Source organism: Pristiophorus japonicus, chromosome 15 (genome assembly GCF_044704955.1).
Source record: "Pristiophorus japonicus isolate sPriJap1 chromosome 15, sPriJap1.hap1, whole genome shotgun sequence".
Classification (NCBI taxonomy): Eukaryota; Metazoa; Chordata; class Chondrichthyes; family Pristiophoridae; genus Pristiophorus; species Pristiophorus japonicus.
In genome coordinates this window covers 167,866,789-167,884,178 of record NC_091991.1, presented here as the reverse complement: position 1 = coordinate 167,884,178, position 17,390 = coordinate 167,866,789, and the positions used below count along the sequence as shown (strand labels likewise).

The window sequence follows — 17,390 nt, the reverse complement described above, 5'->3', positions numbered from 1 at the left end:
CTGGAAACAGTTGTTAAAAAAAACAAATTCCCTTTTAATTGTACTCGTATTCTAATCATAACAGCATTTCATTTTTCCAGCAAAATAAAAATATGACCACTAATACATTAGTATATAGAAATGAAAAACTAGCCTTTATATAGCACCATTCATCATCTCAGGATGTCCCAAAGCGCTTTACAGCCAATTAAGTACTTTTGAAGTGCTGTAATGTAGGAAACGCGGCAGCCAATTTGCGCAAAGCAAGCTCTCACAAAGAGCAATGTGATGATAATCAGATAAAGGTCCTGAAATTGATGAACTCACCGCCCACTGCCGCTGACATTCCTCTGGAAGATCCGCCCAGTGCCACTTTCGAGGAGGGCTGGAGCGGGCGGGAGGGGAGAGCCCCCGCTGACATCAGCGGACGGCCGAGTGGCGCAACTGAGCTCCCGCCTGCCGAGCTCCCATATTCTTGCGGGTGGGAGTTGGCGCCAGAACGGGTGTGGACCTCTGGCTGGAGGCTGGTTTGCCCTGACGGTAAGTATGAAGATCCAGAAAAAAAGGTTAGTAACCATATTTTTTTCCCACAGCGGCTTACCTCAAATGGAGTCCCCTGAAGGTCTTCCCATGGCTTTTTTTTCCTGATGATTTTTCTTTGCAGGTCTTCGACCCTCAGTGGGCCCGACTCCATCCACGTCGGCACTTGGGCGGCAAGTGCCTTTGCAGCCGAGATTGGGAGCTCCCGCCGGCTGCCGCCCAGATTGTCAACATAAGTCCCTCATTTGTCACCCGCCGACCTTCGAGGAACCTTGTTGATGAATATCCTGCCCAAAGAACCGTCAGGTACCTCGGCGGTCCTTTGGGTGGCACTTGGGCGGGCGAGGGCCTTCACCAATTTCGGGCCCAAACTGTTTTTTTTTTAAGTGATGTTGATTGAGGGCTAAATATTGGCCAGGACAATGGAAATAGTGCCATGGGATCTTTTACGTCCACCTGAGAACATTTAACGTCTCATCAGAAAGACGGCACCTCCGACACTGCACTGGAGTGTCAGCCTAGATTTTTGTGCTCAAGTCTCTGGAGTGGGACTTGAACCCACCACCTTCCAACTCAGAGGCAAGAATGCTGGCCACTAAGCCACGGCTGACATTAAAGGTGAATTGCTACAATAATCACTATTCTCTTTTTCCAGTTCCAACAGTGATCCTCGAACTACTGCACAGATTTGTTTTAAACAAACAATGCATTTTTGGAGAAGTGCATTTCTGAGAGCTATGTTACGGCGCTATATAAATGCAAGTTTTTGTCTTTCGATAAACAGCTTCACTGTCTAATACACTGAGCTCTTCCCACAATGCTGTAAGGCTCGAGTCATGTATTTAAACAGCACACAGGGTGGTACAATGACTGAAAATTTTTTAAAAAATCAATGTGTTTTTTTTAAACACATATATTTGTTTTTCTCTGTTCCCTTTTGTTTTAGCGGTTGTTCCACATACTGGGGGCAATTTTAACTTAACTCGTTGAGTGGGAAACCCACGACAACTTAAAAAGAGAGTAAAGTCGGGGGGGGGGGGGGGTGGAAGGAAGGGGGAGCTGGGTATAAAGCCAGCGTTGCTCTCAATCCAGTCAGTTTCCTGCCAGGTGGGTTAGGTTAAAACTGTGCTCACTCTCTCCGTCCCAGAGAATGGGGAGACAACATGCTTTGAGGTGTCTGCTAAAGCCATTCTATGAATACCCCCGAGGAAGTGATTCTCTTTTTCTCTCTCATTTTTATACCTTCCCTCCCTGTGGGGAAGCTGCAATCTCCATAACTGAAAAGGTTGTGCAGTCACAAATCCTGCACCTTTACCACTCTGTGTCATGACATGTCAGAGTTTGAATGATCTGTACCATCCATTAATCCTAACCTCTTAACCACACTGTTCTTTATTATGAGTCACAGCTATTAGATTGTGACCAAAAGATACCAGTTAGGTGTATAATGGGGCTGTGCGTTACATTAATTCTTTAGGGCATCGTTTTGAATTGATATGTCACATGTTTTAATCAGTTGAAAATTGTTGCACTTCTCTGAACTCCCTCGCTGTGGCCGCTGTCACAATGATTGATAATTACAGTAGAACTTTGGTGCATATTCTTTGTGCATGTTGTTTCAGTGAATATCCCAGTTTGCTAACTTACTCAAGTCTGATCTCAAGCTCCATCTAAAAGAAAGACTTGCATTTATATAGTGCCTTTCACGACCACCGGACGTCTCAAAGCGCTTCACGCCGATGAAGTATTTTTGGACACTGTTGTAATGTATGAAATGCACCGGCCAATTTGCGCACAGCAATGTCCCACAAACAGAATGACCAGATAATCTGTTTTAGTGATGTTGATTGGGGAATAAATATTGGCAGTACACAAGGGATAACTACCCTGCGCTTCTTCAAAATAGTGCCATGGAATCTTTTATGTCCTGAGAGAAGACGGGGCCTCGGTTTAACGTCTCATCCTAAATACAGCACTCTTTCAGCACTGCACTGAGCCATTCAATCTATATATGCTTGATTCACTATAATCTGTGTTGAGAATGTGGAAACATTACACATTGGGTCTGCATTGGGTCTGCAAGAGCAGAAGAATGAAAAGGTTATCAGTGAAAATATTTTTGTAACCAACTTTGCTGGCCCTTTTTTATCCTATTGAGAAAAAAAGCTTGGCTCATTGGTTAGCACTCTTGTCTCTTGATAAGATTATGGGCTCAAGTTCCACCGAAGGTTCATAATCTAAACTGAATACTCAATGCAGCATGGAGTTGTATTGTCGGAGGTGCAGTCATTTTGATAATGACGCATGTCTTGGCCAACATTTCTCGTAATAAGTCATTCATCTCATTGGTGTTTGTGGAATGTTGCTGTCATCATAGGCAGTCTCTCGAAATCGAGGAAGACTTGCTTCCACTCTAAAAGTGAGTTCTTAGGTGACTGAACAGTCCAATAAGAGAATTACAGTTTCTGTCGCAGGTGGGACAGACAGTCATTGAAGGAAAGGGTGGGCGGGGAGTCTGGTTTGCCGCACGCACCTTCCGCTGCATGCATTTGCTTTTCGTATGCTCTTGGCGATGAGACTCAAAGGTGCTCAGCGCCCTCCCGGATGCTCTTCCTCCACTTAGAGCGGTCTTTGGCCAGGGACTCACAGGTGTCGGTGGGATGTTGCATTTTATCAAGGAGGCTTTGAGGATGTCCTTGAAACGTTTCCTCTGCCCACCTGGGGCTTGCCTGCTGTGTAGGAGCTTCTTGCTTTGCGAGTCTTGTATCAGGCATGCGAACAATGCAAAATGGTGGCCTACATCAGAATCGTCACTACGCTTCAAAATAATCTTATCTGAAGTGCATGGAGATGTTTCTGAGAGATATGAAACGGCGCTATATACATGCAAGTCTCTAAACAGCTCCAATGCTGTAGGCAACATTAACATTGGTGGTTACTAATTCAGGAACCTATGCAGGGAGACAGAGGGAAGTAAAATGGGGGCAGAAGCAAAAGATAGAAAGAAGAAAAGTAAAAGTGGAGGGCAGAGAAACCCAAGGCAAAATCAAAAAGGGCCACATTACAGCAAAATGCTAAAGGGACAAAGTGTGTTAAAAAGACAAGCCTGAAGGCTCTGTGCCTCAATGCAAGGACTATTCATAATAAGATGGACGAATTAACTGCACAGGCAGCTATTACCGAATATGATATCATTAGGATTACGGAGACATGGCTCCAGGGTGACCAAGGCTGGTAACTCAACATCCAGAGGTATTCAACATTCATGAAGGACAGACAGAAAGGAAAAGGAGATGGGGTGGTGTTGCTGGTTAAAGAGGAAATTAATGCAATAGTAAGGAAGGACATTAGTTTGGATGATGTGGAATCTGTATGGGTAGAGCTGCGGAATACCAAAGGCAGAAAACGCTAGTGGAAGTTGTGTACAGACCACCAAACAGTTGTAGTGAGGTTGGGGACAGAATCAAACAAGAAATTAGGGATGCGTGCAATAAAGGTACAGCAGTTATCATGGGCGACTTTAATCTACATATAGATTGGGCTAACCAAACTGGTAGCAATATGGTGGAGGAGGATTTCCTGGAGTATATTAGGGATGGTTTTCTAGACCAATATGCTGAGGAACCAACTAGAGGGCTGGGTGATGTGTAATGAGAAAGGACTAATTAGCAATCTTGTTGTGCGAGACCCCTTGGGGAAGAGTGACCATAATATGATAGAATTCTTTATTAAGATGGAGAGTGACACAGTTAATTCAGAGACTAGGGTCCTGAACTTAAGGAACGGTAACTTCGATGGTATGAGACATGAATTGGCTCGAATAGACTGGCGAATTATACTTAAAGGGTTGACGGTGGATAGGCAATGGCAGACATTTAAATATCACATGGATGAACTTCAACAATTGTACATACCTGTCTGGAGTAAAAATAAAACGGGGAAGGTGGCTCAACCGTGGCTAACACGGGAAATTAGGGATAGTGTTAAATCCAAGGAAGAGGCATATAATTTGGCCAGAAAAAGCAGCAAACCTAGGACTGGGAGAAATTTATAATTCAGCAGAGGAGGACAAAGTGTTTAATTAGGAGGGGGACAATAGAGTATGAGAGGAAGCTTGCTGGGAACATAAAAACTGACTGCAAAAGCTTCCATAGATATGTGAAGAGAAAGAGATTAGTGAAGACAAACATAGGTCCCTTGCAGTCAGAATCAGGTGAATTTAAAATGGGGAACAGAGAAATGGCAGACCAATTGAACAAATACTTTGGTTCTGTCTTCACGAAGGAAGACACAAATAACCTTCCGGAAATACTAGGGGACAGAGGATCTAGCGAGAAGGAGGAACTGAAGGAAATCCTTATTAGTCAGGAATTGTATTAGGGAAATTGATGGGATTGAAGGACGATAAATCCCCAGGGCCTGATAGTCTGCATCCCAGAGTACTTAATGAAGTGGCCCTAGAAATAGTAGATGCATTGGTGATAATTTTCCAACCGTGTATCGACTCTGGATCAGTTCCTATGGACTGGAGGGTAGCTAATGTAACACCACTTTTTAAAAAAGGAGGGAGAGATAAAACGGGGAATTATAGACCAGTTAGACTGACATCGGCACTGAGAAAAATGTTGGAATCAATTATTAAAGATGAAATAGCACCGTATTTGGAAAGCAGTGAGAGGATCGGTCCAAGTCAGCATGGATATGTGAAAGGGAAATCATGTTTGACAAATCTTCTAAAAATTTTTGAGGATGTAACTAGTAGAGTGGACAAGGGAGAACCAGTGGATGTGGTGTATTTGGACTTTCAAAAAGCTTTTGACAAGATCCCACAGAAGAGATTGGTGTGCAAAATTAAACCGCATGGTATTGGGGGAAATGTATTGACGTGGACAGAGAATTGGTTGGCAGACAGGAAGCAGAGAGTCGGGATAAACGGGTCCTTTTCAGAATGGCAGGCAGTGACGAGTGGAGTGCTGCAGGGCTCAGTGCTGGGACCCCAGCTATTTACAATATACATCAATGATTTAGATGAAGGAATTGAGTGTAATATCTCCAAGTTTGAAGATGACACTAAGCTGGGTGGTGGTGTGAGCTGTGAGAAGGATGCTAAGAGGCTGCAGGGTGACTTGGACAGGTTAGGTGAATGGGCAAATGTATAGCAGATGCAGTATAATGTGGATAAATGTGAGGTTATCTACTTTGGAGGCAAAAACGTGAAGGCAGAATATTATCTGAATGGCGGCAGATAAGGAAAAGGGGAGGTACGAGACCTGGGTGTCATGGTACATCAGTCATTGAAAGTTGGCATTCAGGTACAGCAGGCGGTAAAGAAGGCAAATGGCATGTTGGCCTTCATAGCTAGGGGATTTGAGTATAGGAGCAGGGAGGTCTTACTGCAGTTGTACAGGGCCTTGGTGAGGCCTCACCTGGAATATTGTGTTCAGTTTTGGTCTCCTAATTTGAGGAAGGACATTTTTGCTATTGAGGGAATGCAGCGAAGGTTCACCAGACTGATTCCCGGGATGGCAGGACTGACATATGAGGAGAGACTGGATCGACTGGGCCTGTATTCACTGGAGTTTAGAAGAATGAGAGGGGATCTCATAGAAACATATAAAATTCTGACAGGACTGGACAGGTTAGATGCAGGAAGAATGTTCCCGATGTTGAGGAAGTCCAGAACCAGGGGGTCACAGTCTAAGGATAAGGGGTAAGCCATTTAGGACCGAGATGAGGAGAAACTTCTTCACTCAGAGAGTTGTGAACCTGTGGAATTCTCTACCGCAGAGAGTTGTTGATGCAAGTTCGTTAGATATATTCAAGAGGGAATTAGATATGACCTTTAAGGCTAAAGGGATCAAGGGGTATGGAGAGAAAGCAGAAATGGGGTATTGAGGTGAATGATCAGCCATGATCTTATAGAAACATGGATAATAGGTGCAGGAGTAGACCATTCGAGCCTGCACCACCATTCAATAAGATCATGGCTGATCATTCCCTCAGTACCCCTTTCCTGCGTTCTCTCCATACCTCTTGATCCCCTTAGCCGTAAGGGCCATATCTAACTCCCTCTTGAATATATCCAGTGAACTGGCATCAACAACTCTCTGCGGCAGGGAATTCCACAGGTTTACAACTCAGTGAAGAAGTTTCTCCTAATCTCAGTCTTTAAAATTATGAAAGGTTTTGATAGAGTGGATACAGAGAGAATGTTTCCACTTGTGGGGAAGAGCGTAACTAGAGGCCATCAATATACGATAGTCACCAAGAAATCCAATAGGGAATTCAGAAGAAAATTCTTTACCCAAAGAGTGGTGAGAATGTGGAACTTGCTACCACAGGGAGTGGTTGAAGCGAATAGTATCGATGTATTTAAGGGGAGTCTAGACAAGCATACGAGGGAGAAGGGAACCGAGGGTTATGCTGATGTATTTAGATGAGGAAAGACAGGAGGAGGCTTGAGTGGAGCATAAACGTCGGCATGGACTGGTTGGGCCAAATGACCTGTTTCTGTGTCATACATCCTATGTAATCCTATGTAATATGGTTAGGATTATATTAGTCTATATATTCACAATACTGTTGTCCAACTGCTTTAAATATGTGCACTATTGACAGAGTTTCCATGATCGAATTAAAAAATTGAATATCTGTTAGATTTTCTTCCCCTGAATCTGTTTCACTGCTTGTCTTATATCTTCTATCTGTTTATATAAATCCTGGTGTAAAGACAGTAGAAGAGTTAAGAGGATATGAGCAGGAAAAATCCTATATAATTTGTGACCTGCTGTAAATCCCACAGTACCTTATTGTTATTTGTTAACCTCAAGCCCTTCAACTGTAAATCCTTGAGCAGTGAACAAATGTTCATTCGAGTAACCTATTATGTTTATTGATCAATTCACACAATTTCATAGAAGGAAAGAAAGAATAACTTAGATTTATATAGCGCATTTCACAACCACCGGACATCTCAAAGTGCTTTATAGCCAATGAAGTACTTTTAGAGTGTAGTCACTGTTGTAATGTGGCAGCCATTTTGCGCACAGCAAGCTCCCACAAACAATAATGTGATAATGACCAAATAATCTGTTTTTGTTATGTTGATTGAGGGATAAATATTGGCCAGGACACTGGGGATAACTCCACCTCTTTTCTTCAAAATAGTGCATTAGGATTTTTTATGTCAATCTGAGAGAGCAGACGGATCCTCAGTTTAACATATCATCTGAAAGACGGCACTCCGACAGTGCAACACTCCCTCAGTACTGCACAGTGTCAGCCTAGATTTATGTGCTCAAGCCTCTGGAGTGGGACCTGCATCCACAACCTTCCGACTCAGAGCCATGGATGCTGCCCACTGAGCCACAGCTGACACTGGTTTGTTGTACGCTCCTTCTGCTGTTTGTACTTGGCTTCCGCGTGCTCCTGACGAAGAGACTCGAAGTGTCCGGCACCTTCTCGGATGCTTCTCCTCCACTTTGAGCGGTCTTGGGCCAGGGATTCCCGACAGTCAGTGGGGGTGTTTAGCATTAAGTCGTTGACATATAGCGTTACGGTTTTTGTCTATAAAATTAAACTCAAGTGAAGCCTTCAGTTCAAAGCTTGGCGACACTTTACCTAAACAGTGTCATATAAACCAACCAACTTCCATACAACACCTTTAACATAGCAAACTTCCCAAGTTGCTTCACAAAGGCAAATGGACTGCTGAGCAGTTCCAGGAGCAGATTTAGGAGAACTCATTGAAGGCACAATTGAAGAAGTGGGTATTTAGAGATGGGTAGATAGGGAGGTAGCAGGCTGGAGGACCTGAAGGAGACAGTTCCTGAGTGTAGCACCAAGATGATCAAAGGCTCTGCCATCAAAAATGGAGCAGACAGAAAGGGATATCCAGGAGGTTGGAAGAGCAGAGGGTGGTGCATTGGCATGTTGGGCAGGAGGAGGCCACAAATGTAGATTGGAGTGAGGCCTTGCAGGGGTTTACAAACGATGGCAAGGATATTGAATTCAATGCATTGAGGAACAGGGAGCCCATGGAGGTTGGCAAGGACAACACGATTGGTGATCGGGACCTGCAGGATAAGATGTACGTGGTGGATTTATGGATTAGTTGGAGTTGTCTATTCATGCTAACACACTAATAAGCTGTTGCATTTCTGGATGTTTCCGCTCTCACCAGAAATTACCTGGATTTACTGTTGGCAACTGGGAGCAGCTAGCCAGATTTTAAAAATCTACATAGAATTGTTAGCAAAATTAAAGCCCATGGGATTAAAAGGACAGTGACAGCATGGATATAAAATTGGCTAAGGGACAGAAAGCAGAGAGTAGTGGTGAACAGTTGTTTTTTTTTTGGACTGGAGAGAGATATTCCCTAGGGGTCGGTATTGAGATCTCTGCCCTTTTTGAAATATATTAATAACCTGGAGTTGGATATGCAAGGCATAATTTCAAAGTTTGCAGATGATACAAAACTTGGAAATGCAGTAAACAATGAGGAGGATAGTAAGAGAATTCAGAAGGACATAGACAGACTGGTGAAACAGATAAAATTTAAAGCAGAGAAGTGTGAAGTGATACATTTTGGTAGGAAGAATGAAGAAAGGCATTATGAACTAAATAGCACAAAGCGGGTGCAGGAACAGAGAGACCTGGGAGTGTAACTACATAAATCTTTGAAGGTGGCAGGATGAGTTGAGATGGTTGTTAAAAAGTACATGGGATCCTTGGCTTTATTAAGAACATAAGAAATAGGAGCAGGAGTAAGCCACCTGACCCCTCGAGCCTGCTCCGCCATTTAATAAGATCATGGCTGATATGATCATGGACTCAGCTCCATGATCATATCAGCTCCCCATAACCCTTTATTCCCTTATCGCTCAAAAATCTGTCTATCTCTGCCTTAAATATATTCAATGACCCAGCCTGCAAGGCTCTCTGGGGCAGAAAATTCCATAGATTTTACAGCCCTCTGAGAGAAGAAATTCCTCATCTCAGTTTTAAATGGTCGGCCTCTTATTCTGAGACTATGTCCCCTAATTTTAGTTTCCCCAATGAGTGGAAATATCCTCTTTGCATCCACCTTGTCAAGCCCCCTCATTATCTTACATGTTTTGATAAGATCACCTCTCATTCTTCTGAACGCCAATGAGTATAGGCCCAACCTACGCTACCTATCTTCATAAGTCAACCACCTCATCTCCGGAATCAATCGAGTGAACCTTCTCTGAACAGCCTCCAATGCAAGTATATCCTTCCTTAAATACGGAGACCAAAACTGTACGTAGTACTCTAGGTGTGGCATCACCAATACCCTGTACAGTTGTAGCAGAACTTCTCTGTTTTTATACTCTATCCCCCTTGCGATAAAGGCCAACATTCCATTTGCCTTCCTGATTACTTGCTGTACCTGCATACTAACTTTTTGTGCTCCATGCACAAGGATCCCCAGGTCCCTCTGTACTGCAGCACTTTGCAATTTTTCTCTATTTAAATTATAATGTGTTTTTCTATTTTTTCTGCCAAAGTGGATAACTTCACATTTTCCCACATTAGACTCGGTCTGCCAAATTTTTGCCCACTCACTTAGCCTGTCTAGATCCCTTTGCAGATTTTTTGTGTCCTCCTCACAATTTGCTTTCCCTCCTATCTTTGTATCATCAGCAAACTTGGCTACATTACACCCGGTCCCTTTATCCAAGTCATTAATATAGATTGTAAATAGTTGAGGGCCCAGCACCGATCCCTATGGCACCCCACTAGTTACTGTTTGCCAACTGGAAAATGACCCATTTATCCCGACTCTCTGTTTTCTGTTAGTTAGCCAATCCTCTATCCATGCTAATACATTGCCCCCAACTCCGTGAAACATTTATCTTGTGCAATAACCTTTTATGTGGCATCTTATCGAATGCCTTCTGGAAATCCAAATACACCACGTCCACTGGTTCCCCCTTATCCACCCTGCTTGTTACATCCTCAAAGAACTCCAGCAAATTTGTCAAACATAATTTCCCTTTCATAAAACCATGCTGACTCTGCTTAATTGAATTATGCTTTTCCAAATGTCCCGCTACTGCTTCCTTAATAATGAACTCCAGCATTTTCCCAATGACAGATGTTAGGCTAACTGATGTTAGGCTAATAGAGTACAAAACAAAGAAGTTACGTTAAACCTTTATAAAACACTGCTTAGACCTCAGTTGGAGTATTGTGTTAATTTCTGGACACCACACTTTAGGAAGGATGTCAAACCTTGGAGAGAGTGCAAAAGATATTTACTTCAATGGGACCAGGGATGTGGGACTTCAGTTGTGTGGAGAGACTGGAGAAGCTGAGGTTGCTCTCTTTTGAGCTGAGAAGGTTAAGAGGAGATTTGAGAAGTGTTCAAAATCATGAATGGTGTTGATAATGTAAATAAGAAGACACTTTTTCCAGTGGCAGAAGGGTCGGTAACCAGAGGACACAGATTTAAGATGATTGGCAAAAGAACCAGAGGCAACATGAGGTTACAATTCTTTGCACAATGAGTTATTATGATCTGGAATGCACTCCCTGAAAGGGTGGTGGAAGTAGATTCAATAGTAACATTCAAAAGGGAATGGGAGAAACACTTGAAGAGAAAAATTTACAGGGTATCTGGGAAACAGCAAAGGAGCAATGCTCCCTCTAATTGCTTTTGCGTGTGTGGCCCCTTTAAGCATGGTTTTCCACTTAAAAGCCAGTGAGCTGGCTGCACGGGTCCTCCTGACCATTGAGCGGCTGGACAGCTTAATGGGAACATTGCAAGGGAGCGGGGTTAATTGGATAGCTCTACCAAAGAGCCAGCACAGACATGATGGGCCGAATGGCTTACTGTTATGCTGCATCAGTGTATGATTCTATTGCAAGAATTGTTCCCTGGCATTTAGAGCATGGCTTACCCTGTGGGTTTTTTTTTGTGAGATTATGGTGTGATACAATAACGGCCATATCTACTGTTTGTTGCTCAAAATACATTAGAAAAACGGACCACAAGGCTAAATCCTCGAGCAAATTCCTTTTTGATTACAACCCAATAAGGGGAAAAAATGCATCCACGCAAGTTTGCAAGTGTTTAGATATTTTTAGCGGCCTCGATAAAAAATCTGAAATGTGCCTTCCACGGAGAACCTAAATTTATTTTTGACTTGGTCCTCATCCATCACAATGACATGTTAAGCAGATGTATCAAGCTATTTACAATCTAGCAGATGTGGCTGAGGTTGAACAAACACGTTATTTAATGATATTGACTGTCTGACATGGTTTATGTTACGACCTGATTTCTGAACGGGTTTTGTACAAGACAACTGTAATGACACCACTGGTTAATGTCTATTGAAACTCATTTAATAATGGATGCCGGAGGTCCAGCAACAGGGCACGCTGACATTCGAACGCACTGTCGGAGCGTGGGAGTTCTCAGTCAAAGTGAAATTTCAATCTCAGCCTGCTCACTGGGGGAATGCATTGAGTGGAAAATAAATGTTCCCACAGGGAAGAAGAGAAATCAACCTTCACTTCTTTTGCCTGGCACCTAGTTGGTGGATTCACAGCAGAACTAGCAGAGCAGGATTCGTGGTGTATAATGGGGGCCTAATAAAAGAAACAGGAACAACTTTAAAAAGGATAAATGTGTGCGTACAATCGGGTAGAAATTCGTCTAGGGTGGTACATTCGCAGCCACCCGTTAAACTTCCCGCTCAACAGTGAGTTCCATTTACTTCAATAGAATTGAAAGAAAGACTTTGCATTTATATAACGCCTTTCACAACCACCAGATGTCCCAAAGTGTCACTGAAGTACTTTTTGAAGTGTAGTCACTGTTGTAATGTAGAAAACGCAGCAGCTAATTTGCACACAGCAAGCTCCCACAAACAACAATGTGATAATGACCAGATAATCTGTTTTTAGTGATGTTGATTGAGGGATAAATATTGGCCAGAACACCAGGGAGAACTCCCATGTTCTTCTTCGAAATAGTGCCATGGGATCCTTTACGTCCACCTGAGAAAGCATACTAGGCCTCTGTTTAATGTCTCATCCGAAAGACAGCACCTCAGACAGTGCAGCACCCGCTCAGTACTGTACTGGAATGTCAGCCTAGATTTTTGTGCTCAACTCTCCTGGAGTGGGACTTGAACCCACAACCTTCTAACTCAGAGGCAAGGGTGCTACCAACTGAGCCACAGCTGACACAAAATATCAAGCAGGGCGTACAAAAGGCAGCCGTTGCGAGAACCTTGGCAAAAAATGTCAGCAAGCTAATTAATTGTGGGGGACTTCACAACCTAATTCGGTCTTCAACTTCACACATGCTCACACACTTCCAGTGACCCAATTGAGAGCCGTAACCCCTGCCCGATATTCCCCTCCAGGGACATGAGGCAAATTGTAGCAATTCAACTTCTGACCCTGTTGTAATTTGGTTAACTCAGCACAGATCGGGGAACAAACCGGAGACCTTCTGATGTGCATCTCCAGCTACTCACTCATTAAATCTGCTGTGCAATCGAGGGAGCTAGTGAAATATCATTCAGCCGCCCCTTCTAGCATGTGACAATATGTACATAGTACAGCAGAGAGCAGTCCTGCTCTGTTAGTAATGGTTTGGCAATGTTTTTGGTGCCTTAATAATTCCAGAGACACACTAGCAGTCCTGCCAGAAAGCTAACACGGAATCATCAAATTTACAGCACAGAAAAAGGCCCATCACGCCTGTGCTGCTATCAGCGGTATCAAGGAGTGCATTGTAACACTGCTGTGAGTCCTTCCTCGTCCTTTCTCTCTCAGGTTACAACACAATTAACTTTGCACGGAACATATAAGATTGTGGCGGGGCAAAATAGAGGAAAGGCACATGTTTTTACGTGAAGCAGGAACTGAGGAAAATAAAAATCCTTAAATAAAAGTAGTGCAGGCAGTAATGGGACTAGACTGGACTCTGGAGGAATCCGAATATGCAAATGAGACTGAGCAGAGGTAGACAGATTGAACAGAAACACTCTCTAAAAATTCACTGCTGCCGCTCAAGAGTCATTTAGGCATTCCTGTAGTGCAGTTCAGTCCCTTTATTGGCCATGCAACTGTTAATTAGGATTTATTTTTTGTCAGCTCTTCTTCCTGTTTTCTGATACAAATCAAAATCTGTAGAATGTGGGGTTTAGTATGAGATGGAGTTTTATCTTGTATCTTGGGTCAGTTTGTGGAGTTGCAGTGGGGCAATGAGATACATTGGGACTGCAGTTGAGTGTAACAATGGGAGCCTAATATGTTTGTTGCTAACCCGCTCATGTTCCTAAGAAGATCCTCATTAAGTATGTGGGGTGGGATGGCAGAGCCAAACTGCTGGTAATTGGTTTACCATTGCTAGCATGGAGGGCAATTGAGTTTTGCTGCAGCTGATTAAAGGGCATGTGTTCGTTTGGACAGGGAACAGCTGAACAGAGCCATAATGACTGAGGAAGAAGCTGACTTGGGTCATCTTCAAGAAGCACTCCCGGGTTTTTGGATTCATCCACTGATGCAGAAAGGACAGACGCTTGTGGACTGAGAACGCAAAGCTACATAAAGAGGATTATGCAAATATTACGGAGGACGATTGGTGAGGCAGTCAACGCTGCAAGAACCGCCACACAGTGCAGCGAGAGGTTTAATGACCGTACAAGGTTGACCATGTTATGCGAGGCAGCCAGGATCAACCTGCTATAAAAGGAGTGCTGTCCTGGCATGTTTAATGTAACAGCAGGCGGCACAGTAACCAGCTTGTGTTGCGTTCAATGCTTGGCTCTGCCTAGGTCCTGAATGCATCAAGTGATTCTGTAATAAATTTTCAATCAAACTCAACACAAGGCAGAGATTCTATATTGATGAAAAGATTACAATTCTGTGCCCCTCAATGTATGGGTTTTGTCCATATAAAATAATGTGTAGATCATTTGCCTTGGCCTTGGGTGTACCTGATCAATATAAACGAGTAGATTATAAGTGGAGCCAATTGCACATCGTAAAAATAGAAACCAGCCCCTCCCGAGAACACGATCAATCAACCTGTAAACTTCAGAAATCAAGCGCAGACAGCGGAAAGAACTTGCAGCAAACCAGTCCCACCCACCCCTTCCCTCAACGACTATCTGTCCCACCTGTGACAGAGTCTGTGGCTCTCGTATTGGACTGTTCAGCCACAAAAGAACTCACTTCAGGAGAGGAAGCAAGTCTTCCTCGATTCCGAGGGACTGCCTATGATGATGATGATGATGATGAAACTGCTATTGTTTCATTAAATGACATAACAATTTTCTAATACTGTATTGGTCTCATTATTTTGTCAGAAGCAATCAGCAACTCATGAAGAGTACTGCATTTACAGAATGTGTTGTGTAAGAGGATTTTTCCCCTTCCCCACCAATCCACCTTTAGCAAATAAAAGTGTTACAGAAAATCAACTTTTTATCTTTTGCATAAACTCCGACACTCATTATTTGTGCTTTGCTTGGCAGGCACTGCACTGTGTATCTGAAGATAATAAAGGGATGGCTAGTTTTAGAACTGAGCTCTGCAGCTGACAGGCAGTTAACAAATAAGGCAAAAATAAATCCCAGTCTGCATAGACATTTAGACAAATAAAAAGCCTCATCGTTAATTAGAACGATTCTGCTAAGTTCCCTACATTCTTCTTTTTAATCAACAATGCTTCATTTTAAGGTAAAGCATCTGAAGCTGAGCTGGATTACAGTCAAGAATTAGCTTTCTGATTTCACACAGCATTGCGATCATTTCGACAGCAATGGGAGGCAAATTCCTCAAAAGCTTATTTTTACAAAAGAAGGCATGTGAACTTGGTCAACTGCAGCGTTTGCTAAAGTTTGAATTAAAAAATAAATAGCATGAAAGCTAAAAGTATAAATCACTGAAATAAATGTATCTTGAGATCTCTTTTCCTTCTCCGTGTATATTCCTGTACAATGCATTTTAAAAATAAAATGACAAATAACCATTACTAACCAAAACTCAGCTGCTTGGCCCATGCTTCAGAAAATGGAACAACTCTTCCAATGCACTATTCAGCAGGCTCTTAAACAAACACTTTGGTACCACTTGATGTTAGTAGTGATATGAAAGCTGTCCCATCGTTTACTGGGAACGTGGTTGCTTTCATAAGAAAGACTTTACGTCCGTCCCCCCAGTCCCCGTCCCCCTCACCCCGCCCCCCCACTAAGCCTCAGGGATTGACTGAGGCACTCATTTCATCTGAAATGTGTCTGGAGTACATAACCCAGAACTTTCTGCTGTTTATACACATTCTCCAATAAAAACAGGATGTACTCCATACATGTACAAATTACCAAGGGACTGCTAATACATTAAAACTACTCATGCATTCTTCTTATCATGTTTTAATACTGTCTTCAATTCATGGTGCATTGATTACTGTGATATTTTTAAACGACTGTAGTAATACAGATGCTTTATAGTGTGTACAAGGCTATGCTGACAGCTGCAGGGGCTGGTGGAGAAGCAGCGGCAGGGATCATATTTACAAACACAGTTGCATGGGATCTTCACCCGTTTGCATGCCATTCCATTAATTCTCTCTGGCTTAAAGGAGTACACATGGACAAAAAATGTAGGGAAAAATCCAAGGATTTCTGATTTACAGTCTCCCTGCGTAAGCTTAATTAGAGAATGCCTCATAATGGGGGCAGCATGGGGGACAGGCTCGGTGGGCAAAGGGAGGTAGCAGAGGCAGCTGAATCAGTGACGAAGAAGTCTGTGAGCTCCAGGCACTTGTTGTTGGAAAGGAGGTTGGAGGTGGCAGGCCTTTCAGGAGGTGGTTGATGGTGGAGAAAGGAAACCGGGGTTATCTTTGATCTTCAAGATGGTCCTGGAGCAGTGATCAGCTTTGGTAGTGGAAGGTAAGGCCCGATAGCACTTGATGTGGTGATGAAGGGAGTGAAGACGGGGGCCATACCATGGGGAACAACCGGAATAGGAGTGAAGAAAGGTTTTAATGGGCACAAGGACGTCAAAAGTGGAGTGGTTGAACAGATCGACGGCTGCAGAAGTATCTTGGCAAATGGAAGGACAAATGCTAGGTACTCGGTAGCTTGAAAGTGCAACTGTAAGTGACTTGGGAGAGATTTTTCCAGGGTGGACACAGAAGGAAGAAGGGGTTGGAAAAGGGTAGGGGGATACGGGTAGTGAGAGATACAAGGACATGATCGGAGATGGCCTTAATATCACCAACATCATGAGAGGAGAGATGCCACAAAAGATGGAAAGGTTGAGGGGGTGGCCATGAATCTGGCAGCAGCGGTCACATGGAGGTTTAGGCAGGACAAAGGGGCAGTCAAATCAAAGGAGAGAAGGCAAGGTGAGTTCAGATGCAGATTGAAGTCATGAGGATGAATCGCTCAGTGCAGAGGCAAACAGGGGATATCGCAGTCAGAAACTTGTGGAGGGTGGGCGGGGAATACAGAATGAGGTTTTAAAGGAAGGCAAGGGAATGGAACAAAGGGAGATATTCAAAAGAGAAGAAGGTACCAGAGGAGTAGGAGAGAGACTAATCTTTGATTTGGTAATAAGGGCCACACTGCCACCATGGCAGTTTAGGCAGGGCAGGAGGTGGAAATTAAAGCCAGGAGGGGAGGCTGCAAAGCCAGAATGTTCATGCAGTCGTCCACAATAAAGTTATGGATGGCAAGGGCCTTGTGCACGAGTGAAGAGACATTCTGGAGGGGCAATGGCTGAAACACTTACTGCAACGTAACCTGCCGGTTCCAGGTGAAGATTGCAAAACTAAACTTTTTACAATTTTATCTAATAAAATGGACAGATCTGCAGAATAA

At 43.3% G+C, this 17,390-nt stretch overlaps 1 protein-coding gene across 1 annotated transcript in view; it reads right to left on the bottom strand.

Moving 5' to 3' along the window:
* Nucleotides 1-17,390, bottom strand: part of radil (Ras association and DIL domains) — a 126,149-nt gene that overhangs the window by 89,047 nt on the left and 19,712 nt on the right. The gene's annotated exons all lie outside the window — the stretch shown is intronic.